Consider the following 14,921-nt stretch of genomic DNA (forward strand, 5'->3'; position numbering starts at 1 on the left):
TCTTGGCCTGATCAAGGGTAAGGCCTTGATTTTGCAGGCGCAGAAAGATTTTCGAGTTATTAAGGAGCGTTGGCCGGGGACTGTAATTATATGGTCCGCCATGGTGCCACGCTTAGTATGGAGAGCATCCTGTAAGCCCTTGGCTATGGATAAAGCCCGGCGAAAAGCCAACACTGAAATTCGTAAGGCGCTTGAAGGGGGCCTGGGTATATACTTGCCTCACCCCGACATACATGTAGCTTCAACCAATCTATATCGGAGCGGTGGTGTGCATCTGTCGGAAGAAGGTTTGGACATTTTCTTAGATGACATTCAGCAAGGGCTTCGAGCAGTTTTAAGATGTAGTGGGAGCACGGCCTAAGCAGAGGCTTGGCCTTTGCAGTGGCAGGATGTTAGTTTATCAGATTGTGGCATGGTGACCACCGGCATATAACCCCGATTGGGGCATAGGGGTCTTGCCAGTACAGTCTTTGGGCCCTGTGGCCCGGGGCGGGGAAAGCCGACCGCCTAGATGATTGCCCGGGATTGCCATCCCTTTGAGCCTCGAGGCTCGGGGGTTCTGGCTTGTCCCTGGCCATCATCCACTTGCCGTGCTGACTGGTTGTGAGCCATACCTTTGGCTACCAGCTGGGGCTGGGTGGATCGCCCTAGTGCAAATGGCTGGGGAGGGGTCAAGGACCCCTGGCCTGGTCATGCCACAATCTGTAGTGCCCTTGCTGTTCATTGTTGTTGTTATTATTGTTAGGAAGTTAATAAAGTGGCCCGTTCAGTACCCAAGAAACGTGTCTGTCTTTCTTCCGGATTGGGGGGCAAATATACAATTTAGGCAATTTGAACAATAATAAACATTAAAACACAGGCACGCTTCTGACAAATAAAGACCAACTGCTTTCAATATCTTCTAGGGATGAGTCAGATTTTGAGGGATTAAAATTTTAGATGTGAAAGAAAGAGAAAATTTGGGAGGACAGACACGTTCTCAGAAAGATCCCACAAATGTACATAGGGTTATAATTAGAGCATCTGGGAGACCCAGGTTTGAATTCCCACTGGACTTGAATTTTGTTCTGCTGCCAGTCACAAGCACTCGGCCTCCCTCACAGGGTTGTTGTGAGGATAAAAAAAGAGGGGAGAACCGTGTTGTAAGCTACTTTGGGTCTCTGTTGGGTGGGAAATCTGCTGCAACTCTGCTCAGCCTCACCATGATGACAAAATTCTTCATTATGTGGAGAAAGGAAAAGGCCGGTCCCATAATACCAGAAGATCAACCTAAGAAAATGATTTGCAGTAGATTTTAAGCCTGTCAAAAGGAAGTACGGCTTCAGATAACGAGTAATTGACTTGTGGAACTCACTGCCACAAGATGTGGTGATAACCAATGTATTGCATTTACAGTACAATCCAGAAGAAGAAAAAGAAGAAAGAGAAGAGATTGGATTTATACTCGGATTTATACTTCACTCCGAGTCTCAGAGCGGCTTACAAACTCCTTTCCCTTCCCCTCCCCACAACAGACACCCTATGAGGTAGGTGGGGCTGAGAGAGCTCTTATCAGAACTGTCCTTGAGAGAACAGCTCTGTCCAGAGCTACGGCTTGCCCAAGGTCATCCAGCAGCTGCATGTGGAGGAGTGGGGAATCAAACCCGGTTCTCCCAGATTAGAGTCCATCATGCACTTAACCATGACACCAAACTGGCTCTCCTGAACAGAGTTACACACTTCGAAGAATTCTACTTAAGCCTAGGGTTACCAACTCCGGGTTTGGAGATACCTGGAGATTTGAGGGTGGAGTTTAGGCAAGGAAGGGACCTTGGTAGGTTATAATTGTATACAGACTACCTTCCAAAGCAGCCATTTTCTCCAGGTGAAGTGGAATAAATGTTTTACATAAAGAAATAATACATAAATAAGCAATCTGTGTAAGTCTGGAGATCAGCAGAAATTCTGGGACAACTCCAGCCCCTGAACTGTTAATGAAATAAGAGGAAGATGGGTGTTTGGCTTCCCCTCTCCAACATTTGCAAATTAGAAATGTAATAACTAAAGTTTCGTGATTAGGTGATATTTATAATCCATTCATTATGTGCCTTTATTCTGGTTAATTGCTTGTTCATCTTAATTGCTGGCTGATTTTAATGTCTCACTTGTTATCGTAGCCTTTTTAATCTCTCTGTCATTTATACAGTTTGTCGGTTTAATTTTGAAATATGTGTTTGTAGGTTTTTAATTATTTGCGAGTTGCCCCGGTTGAGGACTGTTGTAGATCAAGTCCACAAAATAATTTTGGTTTGGTGTCGGCCGCAAACAGGCTAACTCATCTGTTCCTGTTATATATGATAGTATCGGAGGAAGATGACAAGATATTGGAAAAGTAGTTTAAGAGCTGTTAGAGAAAGAGTGGGTGATGGAATCCCATTGTGCCGATGCGATGACATCACTTCCGGCTATATGCTGGAAGAAGAGGAGGAGGTTGGATTGATACCCTGCCCTTCATTTGGAGTCTCAGAGCGGCTTACAAACTCCTTCCCCTTCCCCTCCCCACAGCAGACACCCTGTGAACAATGCTCCCTCTACCACTGCCACCAATGAGGTAGACAACATCGGGGTTAAGGATGGCCCAGGAAGATCTGCCATAATTTCTGCGTGGCCACTGGATTTACCTGGTTGAGCTACAGGATAACATGACCCTGGAGAACCATCCGGAGACCATCGTTAAATTGAGTATAATTTTTTATTAATTGTCATTAATGTTTTATTGCTTTTATCTGTTTTATATGGGTTTCCCCCTTGTAAGCCGCCCTGAGCCCGCTCTGCGGGGAGGGCAGGGTATAAATCTTCATAAAATAAATAAATAAATAAATAAGCTGTGGAGTCTTCTGAGCCGAAATTCTACTTTGTGAGCTACTGGCATTAAAGCTGTGAGCGAGCGATTTGGCTCCTGCATAAATTAGTCTGCTTGGGAGCCATCCTTCCTGAGCTAAGAGAAAAATGTGTGAGCCGGAGGCTAAAAAACTGTGAGCTAGCTCACACTAACTCAGCTTAGAGGGAACACTGCCTGTGAGGCAGGTGGGGCTGAGAGAGCTCTTTTGAGAACAGCGTCTGAGAGAATAGCTCTGAGAGAACTTGTGACTGACCCAAGGTCACACCAACAGCTGCATGTGGAGGAATGGGGAATCCAACCCAGTTCTCCTAGATTAGAGTCCACACTCTTAACCACTATACCAAACTGGTGACATCGCACATCAGTGTGACACCGGATCACTTTCCCCATTCCTCCCTCCATCTTATCAAGCAGGAGAACTGGCCTCCATTCACAAAATACATTGGAGCTCATTGGGTGACCAATGTGGGCCAGTCACACCTGTTCAGTCTAACTTACCTGACAGGGTCACAGGGCTGCCAAATTGCCAGTCAGGGTGGGGTATCTCCACCCTGAGCCCCCGCTGCCATTCCAAGTGGTGGAGAGAAGATTAAAAAAACAAACACCTCATCAGTGTTGAGAGCATGATGATGTCACTCCCAGATTAGAGTCCGCACACTTAACCACGACACCAAACTAATCTCCAGGTATTCTCCAATCCAGAGCTGGCAACCATTGGTGTATTTCCTGTCTTACCTACCCTTGATTATGACTGGCAGATGTGTGTGTGTGTGTGTGTGTGTGTGTGAATAGCCTGTACTGAAAAACATTCAGGTGTTAGCCGAATTGCTCTTTAGGAGAGACAATTGGAATAGTTTATTAATAGGGATTCTTGGTCAGTGTCTACGGAGGATGGGCTGCGCCAATACGTTTCAATGAAGATACAGAGACAGGAGTAAAATTATCTTTAGTTTACTGAATATTAAGCAAAACATGCAATATCATACACACACACACAAGAACTAAGTAAAAACAGATAGATTGGGTAAAGCACTGTTGCTTAGCAGGTTATCGTTGGCAAGTGATATTTACCTCAGGCGATGCGCCGCTCCTAAAGCTTCCAGCAGGTGGTATTAGGGTAGGGAGAAAATGTAAAGGGGTAGAAGGCATGTACTTGAGGGGGAAAAGCAGACATATAGGGGTAGGAGAAAGGGGTGAGGGGAAGGGGGGTCCTTGTCGTACTCCTTTTCCTATGCTGAACCAATCAGTTGTTCCGTATCCGGTTCTAACTGTCGCTTCTTGGCCCTTATACAGGTTTCTCAAGAGACATGTGAGGTGGTCTGGTACTCCCATCTCTTTAAGGACCTGCCATAGTTTGTTGTGATCCACACAGTCAAAAGCTTTAGCATAGTCAATGAAGCAGAAGTAGATATTTTTCTGGTACTCTCTTGCTTTCTCCATAATCCAGCGAATGTTGGCAATTTGATCTCTAGTTCCTCTACCTCTTCGAAACCCCGCTTGTACTTCTGGTAGTTCTCTATCCACGTACTGTTGAAGCCTAGCTTGTAGGATCTTGAGCATGACCTTGCTAGCGTGTGATATGAGTGCAATTGTGCGATAGTTTGAACATTCCTTGGCGTTGCCCTTCTTTGGGATTGGAATGTATACTGATCTTTTCCAATCCTGTGGCCACTGTTGCGTTTTCCAAATTTGCTGGCAAATGGAGTGCAGCACTTTAACAGCATCATCTTCTAAGACTTTGAATAGCTCAGCTGGAATACCATCACCTCCACTAGCTTTGTTGTTAGCAATGCTTTCTAAGGCCCATTTAACTTCACATTCCAGGATGTCTGGCTCGAATATCTACTTCGGAATAAAATTAAACTCTTACATGAAATGTTACACTAGCTATTTCACTTGAGGAAAAATGCGTATTACTTTAAATTGTTAATTTTTGAATTTTAAATGAATTTTACAAAGAAAAAAAGGAAAGCTCAGACATTAACTATGTAATTGAAAGTAAGAGATACTGAGAGAACAATATCTAAAAATATTATTTACCCCCAGTAATATCGCATTCTTGAGAGTTCTCAGTCCTAGTTGATTGAGAGAGTGTATTTTATTTTTTATTTTTTTTTACTTTTTATTTTCAGTTTTACAAATCTTACATTCGAACTTTACATCTTACATATAAAATAGAGTCTTAAACAATTGTTAAAACTTCTATCCATTTATACAATTTGGAAACCTATCCATTTATACAATTTAGAAATCTGTTAAATGTATGAGAGCCATTTCATACAAAGAAAATGTATATAAAATGTTCCACAGGTGGTATTGGTCCCCGGACAAAATAGCTAAATGTTATTCTGGATATTCCAACCAATGCTGGAAGTGCAAAGTGAATATAGGGACCTTTTATCATATGTGGTGGAAATGTAGTAAAATACAAGGCTATTGGAAAATGGTGCGGAAGATAATTCAAGAAATTTTAGAAAAAAATCTAGCATTAAAACCCGAAATATATTTGTTGCCGCTGCATTCCTTCTTTGCTTCTGTAACTCTTGCTTATCTATGGCCTTGCAGGTGGTGGGTAGTGTCTGGGATTCAGAGAACTGTGGGAGCACTTTCGGTTCTCAGCTTCGGCTCTAACGGCCTGGGGCTCCTCCTCCCTCGCGCGGGAATGTGGCTAATTGGCCTAAGGAAGGGGGGTGTCATACAAATACCCTATATCCCATTATGCTTGTAGGGGCGATGCCATTCTTAACAGTGACTTTGTTGATGCATCTATAGCTCTGCAATAAAGTATAACCTTTTTGATAAGCGTGTGCTCAGTTGTTGGCTGTGAAACCTGACAATATGTAAGATGTAAAGTTGGAATCTAAGATTTGTAAAACTGAAAAAAAAGGGGAAAAAAAAGAAACAGACTTCCTCAAGCCTCACAGATAGGTAGAGAGAGTGGGGGGTTAGTTGCCAAGAGGGGCTGTTTGGAGTCCAGATGCATAAAAAAAGAAACAGACTTCCTCAAACCTCACAGATAGGTAGAGAGAGTGGGGGGTTAGTTGCCAGGAGGGGCTGTTTGGAGTCCAGATGCATAAGTAACTGGGCAATGAATATAGCTGGGATTGGATGAAAGCAGTTGGTAAACCCTGTGAATGGCAGAAAATTAGCACGGGACTACAAGAGTTTCCTCAGTGGGGCATAATGCAATATAGTGCACACTCCAAGGCAGCTATTTTCTCCAGGGGACCTCATATCTGTTGTTGGAAGATCCAGGGGTCATTTCCTGCAGGAGCGCATAGGAGCGGAGCTCCGGCAGTAAAGAGCCCAGGGGGCGGGCACATGCAACAAGCCCCACCCCCTGCTCCCAGCAGCCCTCAGTCAGAGCAAGAAGCAGCCAGGTAAGCTGCAGAGCCCCCCCTGGGCCCCCGGGCGAAAACAGTCCAGTGGCACCTTTAAGACCAAGTTTTATTCAGGTACAAGCTCTCCCTCCTCTGCGAAGACAGATCTGCACGTCCCCCCCCCCAATAGCTAGCAATCCAAAACAGTCCAGTGGAGCCTGAACAGTGGGTGTTGCCTTCTGACACACTTCTGGTGATGTCAGGGGGTATGGCATATACAAATAAGTTATGCTAATGAGTTATGCTAATGAGTGCCTGCACCTCTTATTCTAGAAAATGACCCCTGGGAAGATCAGTTGTAATTCCATATCTTCAGCCATCCCTTGGAGATTACAGCCTGAGAGAACCACAGAAGAAGATTACACACCAAACAAAAATAGTGTGAAGAATAACAAAAATAAGTAGGCAAATACGTGTGTGTGTAAATGAAAATGCATTAAGAATAATAAAGTCACAACTTTTCAGCATTCAGAGACAATATCAACATTCATCCTGCATATCTGCATATAAGAGTCCAAATCCATAACAAAGCAAGCTGTAACAGTCAACATGAAAAAAAGTTGTTTGCATATTGCTCCCGCTTCAGTGCTTGATGTGAAACTAACTTTGCTTAACTCTCTGGGCTTGTGAATATTACGTTCCTGCAGAAGCATTTTGCAAAACGATTTCCAAGTCCACGTTATCACGAAAGGTAGAAAGGAAGAAGGAACATTCACATTGATAAGAATCACACACACAAGCACTTAATTTCTACAAACAACTTTATCTCATGTTGACTGTTATTTATTTTTATTTATTTATTTATATAAATATTTTTACCCCGCCCTACCCCGCAAGCGGGCTCAGGGCGGCTTACAAGGGGCATAAGCCCATACATAAAACCAATAAAACCGTAACATATATAACAACAGTACAATTCAACAATAAACAATAAAGTGCTTCTATTTCACAAGATGGTCTTAGTTGTTCTTATGATGACTTTCAGCAGCCCTAAGTTTGGGGTGTCGCTGTCTACTAGAAAGTCCGAACTCGGCCGTTGTTCTTATTGCCAGGTAGTTCTTATACCTCCAAATTACTCGGGCTTTCCTGACCCTGATGGTATTACCACCGTTGGTAGTGGTGGCAGTAGCGGCGGCCCCTACGTATAAGCCTGGCGGAAGAGCTCCGTCTTGCAGGCCCTGCGGAACTGCATAAAGTCCCGCAGGGCCCTGATCTCATCCGGGAGCTCGTTCCACCAGGTAGGGGCCGCCACTGAAAAAGATCTGGCCCTCGTCACAGCCAATTTTACCTCTCGGGGGCCCGGAACCACTAGCCGGTTCTGGGTCTCCAACCGAAGTGCTCTTGGGGGTATGTACGGGGAAAGGCGGTCCCTCAGGTTGGTCGGACCCAGGCCATATAGGGCTTTATAGGTAAGTACCAGCACTTTAAAGCGGACTCGGTATGCTATAGGCAGCCAGTGCAGCGCCTTCAACCCAGGCTTGATGTGTTCCCACCTGGGGAGACCCATCAGCAGCCTAGCTGCCGCATTTTGCACTAGCTGCAGCTTCCGGGTCAGCGATACAGGCAGCCCCATGTAGAGAGCGTTACAGTGGTCTAGCCTTGAGGTGACCGTTGCATGGATCACTGTAGCCAGGTCTTCGCGGGCGAGGAAGGGGGCCAACTGCCGAGCCTGTCTCAGATGGTAAAATGCAGACCTGGCAGTGGCTGCTACCTGGGCCTCCATCGTTAAAGAGGAGTCCAGGAGCACTCCCAAACTCCTAACCTCCGACGCAGGCACCAAAGGCACCCCATCGAAGGTCGGGAGAGGGAGCCCCAACCCCAAACCGTCCCGACTCAGGCCCAGGACCTCCGACTTCGCCGGGTTTAGCTTCAACCGACTCAGCCTGAGCCACTCAGCCACGGTCTGTAGTCCCCGGTATAGATCTTCCGGGGCGGAGTCCGACCGGCCGCCCAACATCAGATAGAGCTGGGTGTCATCTGCATACTGATGACAACCCAGCCCATACCTCCTGGCAATCTGGGCGAGAGGGCGCATGTAGATGTTAAAAAGCATCGGGGAAAGCACTGCCCCCTTTAACAACATAAGAGAAGCCAATGGGTGTGGTAAGACGGGCCGTTTAGTCTGCTTTTGGCCCGCCTCAGAAACGGATTTTATCTGCATGATCACACGGTCAATATCTGCCTTCCATCCCCAGCTTTTGCTTTCTGGCTCAAAACTGCTTTAAACCGGAGTATTTTGATACCAGGTCCCCAAGTGGTGTTTTCCTGATTCTCCAGTTCCAGCCTCATTTCCCCCTGTGTGATCGCTCCTCCGGTGTCGAGCCACTTCCTATTTAAACCCCCTCCCCGCTCGAAAGCTGCCCGAGGCTTCCGCTTTTCGCCCGCCATTTTCAAAAAAGCATTGGCGGTGTGCGCATAGGCGGAGGTCCACCCCAGGGTTATTAAAAACAATGTTTAAATAGTGCCTAGTTTTAGCCTTTAGATGAGTCGGGATCTCATGGAGGCCATTTTCGGTGGTGAATGTTTAAAGGGAAGTGTTCCTTTAAAGTTTAAAGGGAAGCATCAGTCGGGTTGAAGTGGAAATCGCTGTTCTGGGCACATACGAAACTTTGAGTTCTACAGATGGCTGCCTGTGCGCATGCCCAAACAGAGAGAGAGAGAAAAACAACAGCGCAGCGATCCGGAGCAAGGAGGTGAGTGTTATCGCGATTCTCCAGGTTAAAAAAGACCACATCAGGGCCAGAGCAATTTAAACCCCTCCCAGCACGCCATCTGACTGCACCCAATGTTGGATCAGGCCAAAGGCCCATCCAGTCCAACACAGTCACACAGTGGCCAAAAATACCAAGTGCCATCAGGAGGTCCAGCAGTGGGGCCAGGACACTAGAAGCCCTCCCATTGTTGCCCCCCCCCAAAGCACCAAGAATACAGAGCATCCCTTGTCCCAGCCTGAGAGTTCCAATCTCTTCCTTGTGGCTCATAGCCACTGATGGACCTCTGCTCCATAATCTTATCCAATTCCCTCTTGAAGCCATCCATGCTTGTAGCCGCCACCACTTCCTGTGGCAGTGAATTCCATGTGTTAATCACTCTTTGGGTGAAGAAGGACTTCCTTTTATCTGTTCTAACCCGACTGCCCAGCAATTTCACTGAGTGCCCACGAGTTCTTGTATTGTGAGAAAGGGAGAAAAGGACTTCTTTCTCGACCTGCTCTATCCCATGCATAATCTTGTAAACCTTGATCATGTCACCCCTCAGTCATCGTTTCTCCAAGCTAAAGAGTCCCAAGCGCTTTAACCTTTCTTTGTAGGGAAGACATGCAATATGCACTTTGAATGTTGATATTGTCCCTGAATGCTGAAAAGTTATGACTTTATTATTGTTAATGCATTTTCATTTATAAAAAGGTAAAGGTAAAGGTTCCCTTGCTCGAAAGCCAGTCGAGTCTGACTCTAGGGTTGCGGTGCTCATCTCCGTTTCCAAGCCGAAGAGCCAGCGCTGTCCAAAGACGTTTCCGTGGTCATGTGGCCGGCATGACTAAACACCAAGGCGCACGGAACGCTGTTACCTTCCCACTGAAGTGGTCCCTATTTATCTACTTGCAATTTCTTGCTTTCGAATGGCTAGGTTGGCAGAAGCTGGAACTAGAGACGGGAGCTCACTCCAACATGCGGCACCCGGGTCTCGAACTGCTGAACTACCGACCTTCCACAGCCTGCAGTTCAGCGTCTTAACCACTTGAGCCACCGCAGCTCCTTATTTTCATTTATACACACACATACATTTTGCCTACTTGTTTTCATTATTCACCCCGGTGTTTTTGTCTGTTGTGTAATCCCCTGGAGGTTGGCAACTCGAGATGACAGGCCTGCCAGCAATTGCGACTGCGGTCACCTCTGGGGCTTTGCAAATGGACCGTCACTTCTTGAACATCTCGGAGAGCGCTTCACTTCACTTTGAGCACGATGCTTTTTGCTGGAACAGGTCATGCATAAGAGCCGTGAGTGACGGAGGGGGGAGCTATGGATTTGCCTGCATCTATGAATCAGCCCTGTGTCAGCGGCAGCCACTTGTGGCTCATGTATTATATGCGGCAGGTGTCAAGTGGAGATGTTCTGTCATGAACCCTCTACTGATTTATTGCACTGCGTGAACTTGAGTTCTGGCCTTTGGAGAAATGGGGGATCGGTTTTCTGTATTTTATTTCCTCCTAAATTCTTTTAACATCCCTTCTCGAATATGCGAAGCGGTTGCTGTTTCTTGGCTTGCTGCTCATTGCTGGACAGAGGCATGCAGAAAGCGTCGGAACAAGATCTGTCTAAAGACCCTCCGTTTCAAACGTGAGACATGAGCAGTTTGAGAAGGGGACAAAGACTGGTGTGGCGGTTAGGGGCACAGACTCTAATCCGGGAGAGCCCACTCCTCCACATGCAGCTGCTGGAGTGCCCTTGGGTCAGTCACAAGTTCTCTCAGAGCTGTTCTCTCATGAGCAGTTCTCGAGAGAGGTCTCTCAGCCCCACCTACTTCACAGGGTGTCTGTTGTGGGGAGGGGGAGGGGAATGAGATTGTAAGCCTCTCTGAGACTCCTTTGGGTAGTGAAGGGCGGGGTATAAATCCAATCTCCTCCTCCTCCTCCTCCTCCTCCTACTCCCCTCCTCTTCTTCTTCTTCTTCTTCTTCTCCTCCTCCTCCTCCTCCTCCTCCTCCTCCTGCCATCATAAACTGCTGAGAGTCCTCCCCTCCCCAAACCGTGCCCTCCTCAAACTCCACCCACCAAATCCACAGGTATTTCCCAACCCAGAGCTGGTTCCAGTGTTCCCTCTAAGCTGAATTGGTGTGAGCTAGCTCAGTTTTTTAGCCTCTGGCTCACACTTTTTTGTCTCAGCCCAGCAAGGATGGCTTCAGAGCAAACTGATTGATGCAGTAGCCAAATCGCTCGCTCACAACTTTAATGCCCGTAGCTCACAAGGTAGAATTTTTGCTCACAAGACTCCACAGCTTAGAGGGAACATTGGCTCCCCTATCTAAGGGGGAGCTAGATGGGCCCTTGGGGTCTCTCAAACCAGGACCTGAAGTTTGCTTATTAACCCAGTTAGCAGGGTGGCCAGCCCCTCTCTGATCAGTATTGCTTACTCAGACTGGCAGTGGCTCTCCCAGGGTCTCAGGATGAGGTCTTTCCCATCACCCCCTACCTGGTCCTTAACTAGCCCCCCCACCACCAATCAACTCGGAGTCTCAGAATGGCTCACAACCTCCTTTCCCTTCCCCTCCCCACCACAGACACCCTGTGAGGTAGGTGGGGCTGAGAGAGCTCTTGACAGAAACTGCTCTTTTTCAAGAACAGCTGTGCCAGAACCATGGCTTGGCCAAGGTCATCCAGCAGCTGCAAGTGGAGGAACGGGGAATCAAACCCAGTTCTCCCAGATTAGAGTCCGTGCACTTAACCACCACACCAAACTGGCTCTCTACTGCTCGTCAGTTTCATTGGATGCCTTCCAGTTCTAGTGTTTCAGGAGAGGGAGAAAGGGATACAGAGTTCTCTTTGTCCTCTTTCTCCATCTCATGCATAATTTGATAAACCTCTATCATGTCTCCCCTTAGTCAGCTGTTTTGCAAAGTGAAAAGTCCCTGACTCCTCAACCTTCCTCCTAGGGAAGGTGCTGCAATCCCCTAATCATCTTGGCTGCCCTCCTCTGTATGTTTTCCAGCTCTGCAGTGTCCTTTTGGAGACATCAGCTAGTTAGAGGACATTAAACCATGATGTGAAGCCATTGCTTAAATTTGTTTTCCCCCCCCCACACACACTATTCTTTTGCACCCTATATTGAATGCCAGTGTGGCTTGATAGATCCAAAGAAGGGGACCAGGTTCAGAGATGGGTATTCTTCTGCAGACCTAGGGAACCGCCCCCCCCCCCAGGTTTGCAGAAAAATGAGACTCCCCAAGATGGAGGAGGCTAAATCCCCCCCCCCAAACAGAGACACATCTGCATTTGTGCAGACAACATAAACTGTCTTTGTGCAGGGAGAGGAGGAGGAGGGGGAGGAGCCAGCTGAATGGAACTGCCAGAGAGCTTAATATCCTGGCCTCATCCTGGCTTGTTCCCAAATGCCAGCAGCACCCATTCCTTTTTTTTACAGAGATGCCTGGCGAGATCAAGGGTGAAAGGAACCAGGACTTGAATGACTGTTGAGCCAAATCCTGGTTTCACAAACCAACCATTGTTAAAACGAACTACGGTTTTACATGATGCGTAGACCAAGCCATACGCTTCCTGTGCTCTGTCTGGGATCATGGAGACTCGGGTTCAAATCCCCACCCTTAGGAGCTTGCTGGGTGACCTTGGGCCAGTTGCACACACTCAACCTAACCTACCTCACAGGGTTGTTGTGAGGGTAAAATGAAAGTTGTAAGTCCCGTTGGGCCACCACTGGAGATTAATGGAGGGTATAAATGATGAGTATCAGAGCGAGTCTGGCAGGATTTAACTTTCTGAAGCGGTGCCCGATCAGTTTGTGAAAGTTATCTGCAATATCTGATGAACCGTGTTGTTAGACTTTGAGCAAAGTACTGTGGCTGCCTTCAGCTACTGATATCATCATGGTTGGGCAAGCCGGGCTGAATAAGGTTGGCTCGATGTTGAATACAAACAAATAGGATGTGGTGGCAGCTACAAGCATGCACAACTTCAAGAGAGAATTGGATAAACATCTGGAGCAGAGGTCCATCAGTGGCTATTAGCCACAAGGTATAGATAGGGACTCTCAGTCTGGGGCAAGTGATGCTCTGTATTCTTGGTGCTTGGTGGGGGGGGGGCAACAGTGGGAGGGCTTCTAGTGTCCTGGCCCCAGTGCTGGACCTCCTGATGGCACCTGATCCAACATTGGCTTCTCCTATGTTCTTATATGGAGCAGAGGTCCATCAGTGGCTATTAGCCACAAGGTATAGATAGGAACTCTCAGTCTGGGGCAAGGGATGCTCTGTTTTTGTTGTGTGTGGTGGGGGCAACAGTGGGAGGGCTTCTAGTGTCCTGGCCCCAGTGCTGGACCTCCTGATGGCACCTGATCCAACATTGGCTTCTCCTATGTTCTTATATGGAGCAGAGGTCCATCAGTGGCTATTAGCCACAAGATAGGAACTCTCAGTCTGGGGCAAGGGATGCTCTGTATTCTTGGTGCTTGCGGTGGGGGCAACAGTGGGAGGGCTTCTAGTGTCCTGGCCCCACTGCTGGACCTCCTGATGGCACCTGGTATTTTTGGCCACTGTGTGACAGCGTGTTGGACTGGATGGGCCATTGGCCTGATCCTGCGTTGGCTTCTCTTATGTTCATCATGGTTGGCTAAGCTGGGCTGAATAAGGTTGGCTAGATGTCGAATACAAACAAGTAACCCTTCTGGCATGAAATGATTTAAAATTTACAACATCTGGTGGTTGTGATATGGTACAAATTGTTTGAAAGAGGGAGTGTTTTAAGAGAACATAAGAGAAGTCATGTTGTCACTGTCCCAGACAGAGTGTTCCATCTGTATCTTGTGGCTAAGAGCCACTGATGGACCTCTGCTCTTAAGAACATAAGAGAAGCCATGTTGGATCAGGCCAATGGCCCATCCAGTCCTACACTCTGCGTCACACAGTGGGCCAAACCCCGGTGCCATCAGGAGGTCCACCAGTAGGGCCAGAACTCCAGAAGCCCCACACACACTGTTGCCCCCCCCAAGCACCAAGGAGACAGCGCATCACTGCCCCAGACAGAGTGTCCAATCTCTACCTTCTGGCTAATAGCCACTGATGGACCTCTACTCCATATGTTTATCCAGTCCCCTCTTGAAGCTGTCTATGCTTGTAGCTTGGTGTATAGTGTGTTAGTCTTTGATATGGGGCTGAAACCTTTTTGAAGCATTAGATCTCCGCATAACATCTTGCAAATCAACTTGTATCCTTTGTAAGGCTTGAAAAATGTGTCAGGTTTGGAAAACAATGACAGCAATCCTTGTTTTATCTGCCCGAGAATGACTTTGCGTAGTTTTAATGCAGTTGCATCTATACACATGGAACTTTACAAAGTAGCTTGTGGGTGGGCGGGGAGAGATCAACCAGAGGGTGCGACTGGATTTCTGAAGCTTTCTGGCTCAATACAAGCACCTTCCTTTTAATTTTGGTTCTCCCTTGTGAGATACGAACAGGAGCCTTTATTTCATCCCGTTTTTCTCCTTCCTTGACCCAGTTTTGTTTCATTAACATTTCCGAGGCTATTGTTATGCCAGTCGCCATTCTCAACTGCAATCGTATCTCCAGAAGGACATTGCAGAGCTGGAAGAAGTACAGAGGAGGGTGACGAAAGATGATTAGAGGGTTGGGGCACCTTCCCTAGGAGGAAAGGCTGAAGGTCCTGGGATTTTTCGGTTTAGAAGAGAACTTACACGATCGAGGTTTATAATAAGCTAACCCATAAGAATAGCTAACCCGCCACCTGGGTGCCGGTAGGCAGCCCCACCCCCTGTACTATGTGGCCTTAAAGGTAAAGGTAAAGGTTCCCTTGCTCGGAAGCCAGTCGAATCCGACTCTAGGGTTGCGGTGCTCATCTCCGTTTCAAAGCCGAAGAGCCAGCGCTGTCTGAAGACGTTTCCGTGGTCATGTGGCCGGCATGACTAAACACCAAGG

This window comes from Gekko japonicus, unplaced genomic scaffold (assembly GCF_001447785.1).
Source record: "Gekko japonicus isolate JY-2015 unplaced genomic scaffold, Gekko_japonicus_V1.1 scaffold350, whole genome shotgun sequence".
Classification (NCBI taxonomy): domain Eukaryota; kingdom Metazoa; phylum Chordata; class Lepidosauria; order Squamata; family Gekkonidae; genus Gekko; species Gekko japonicus.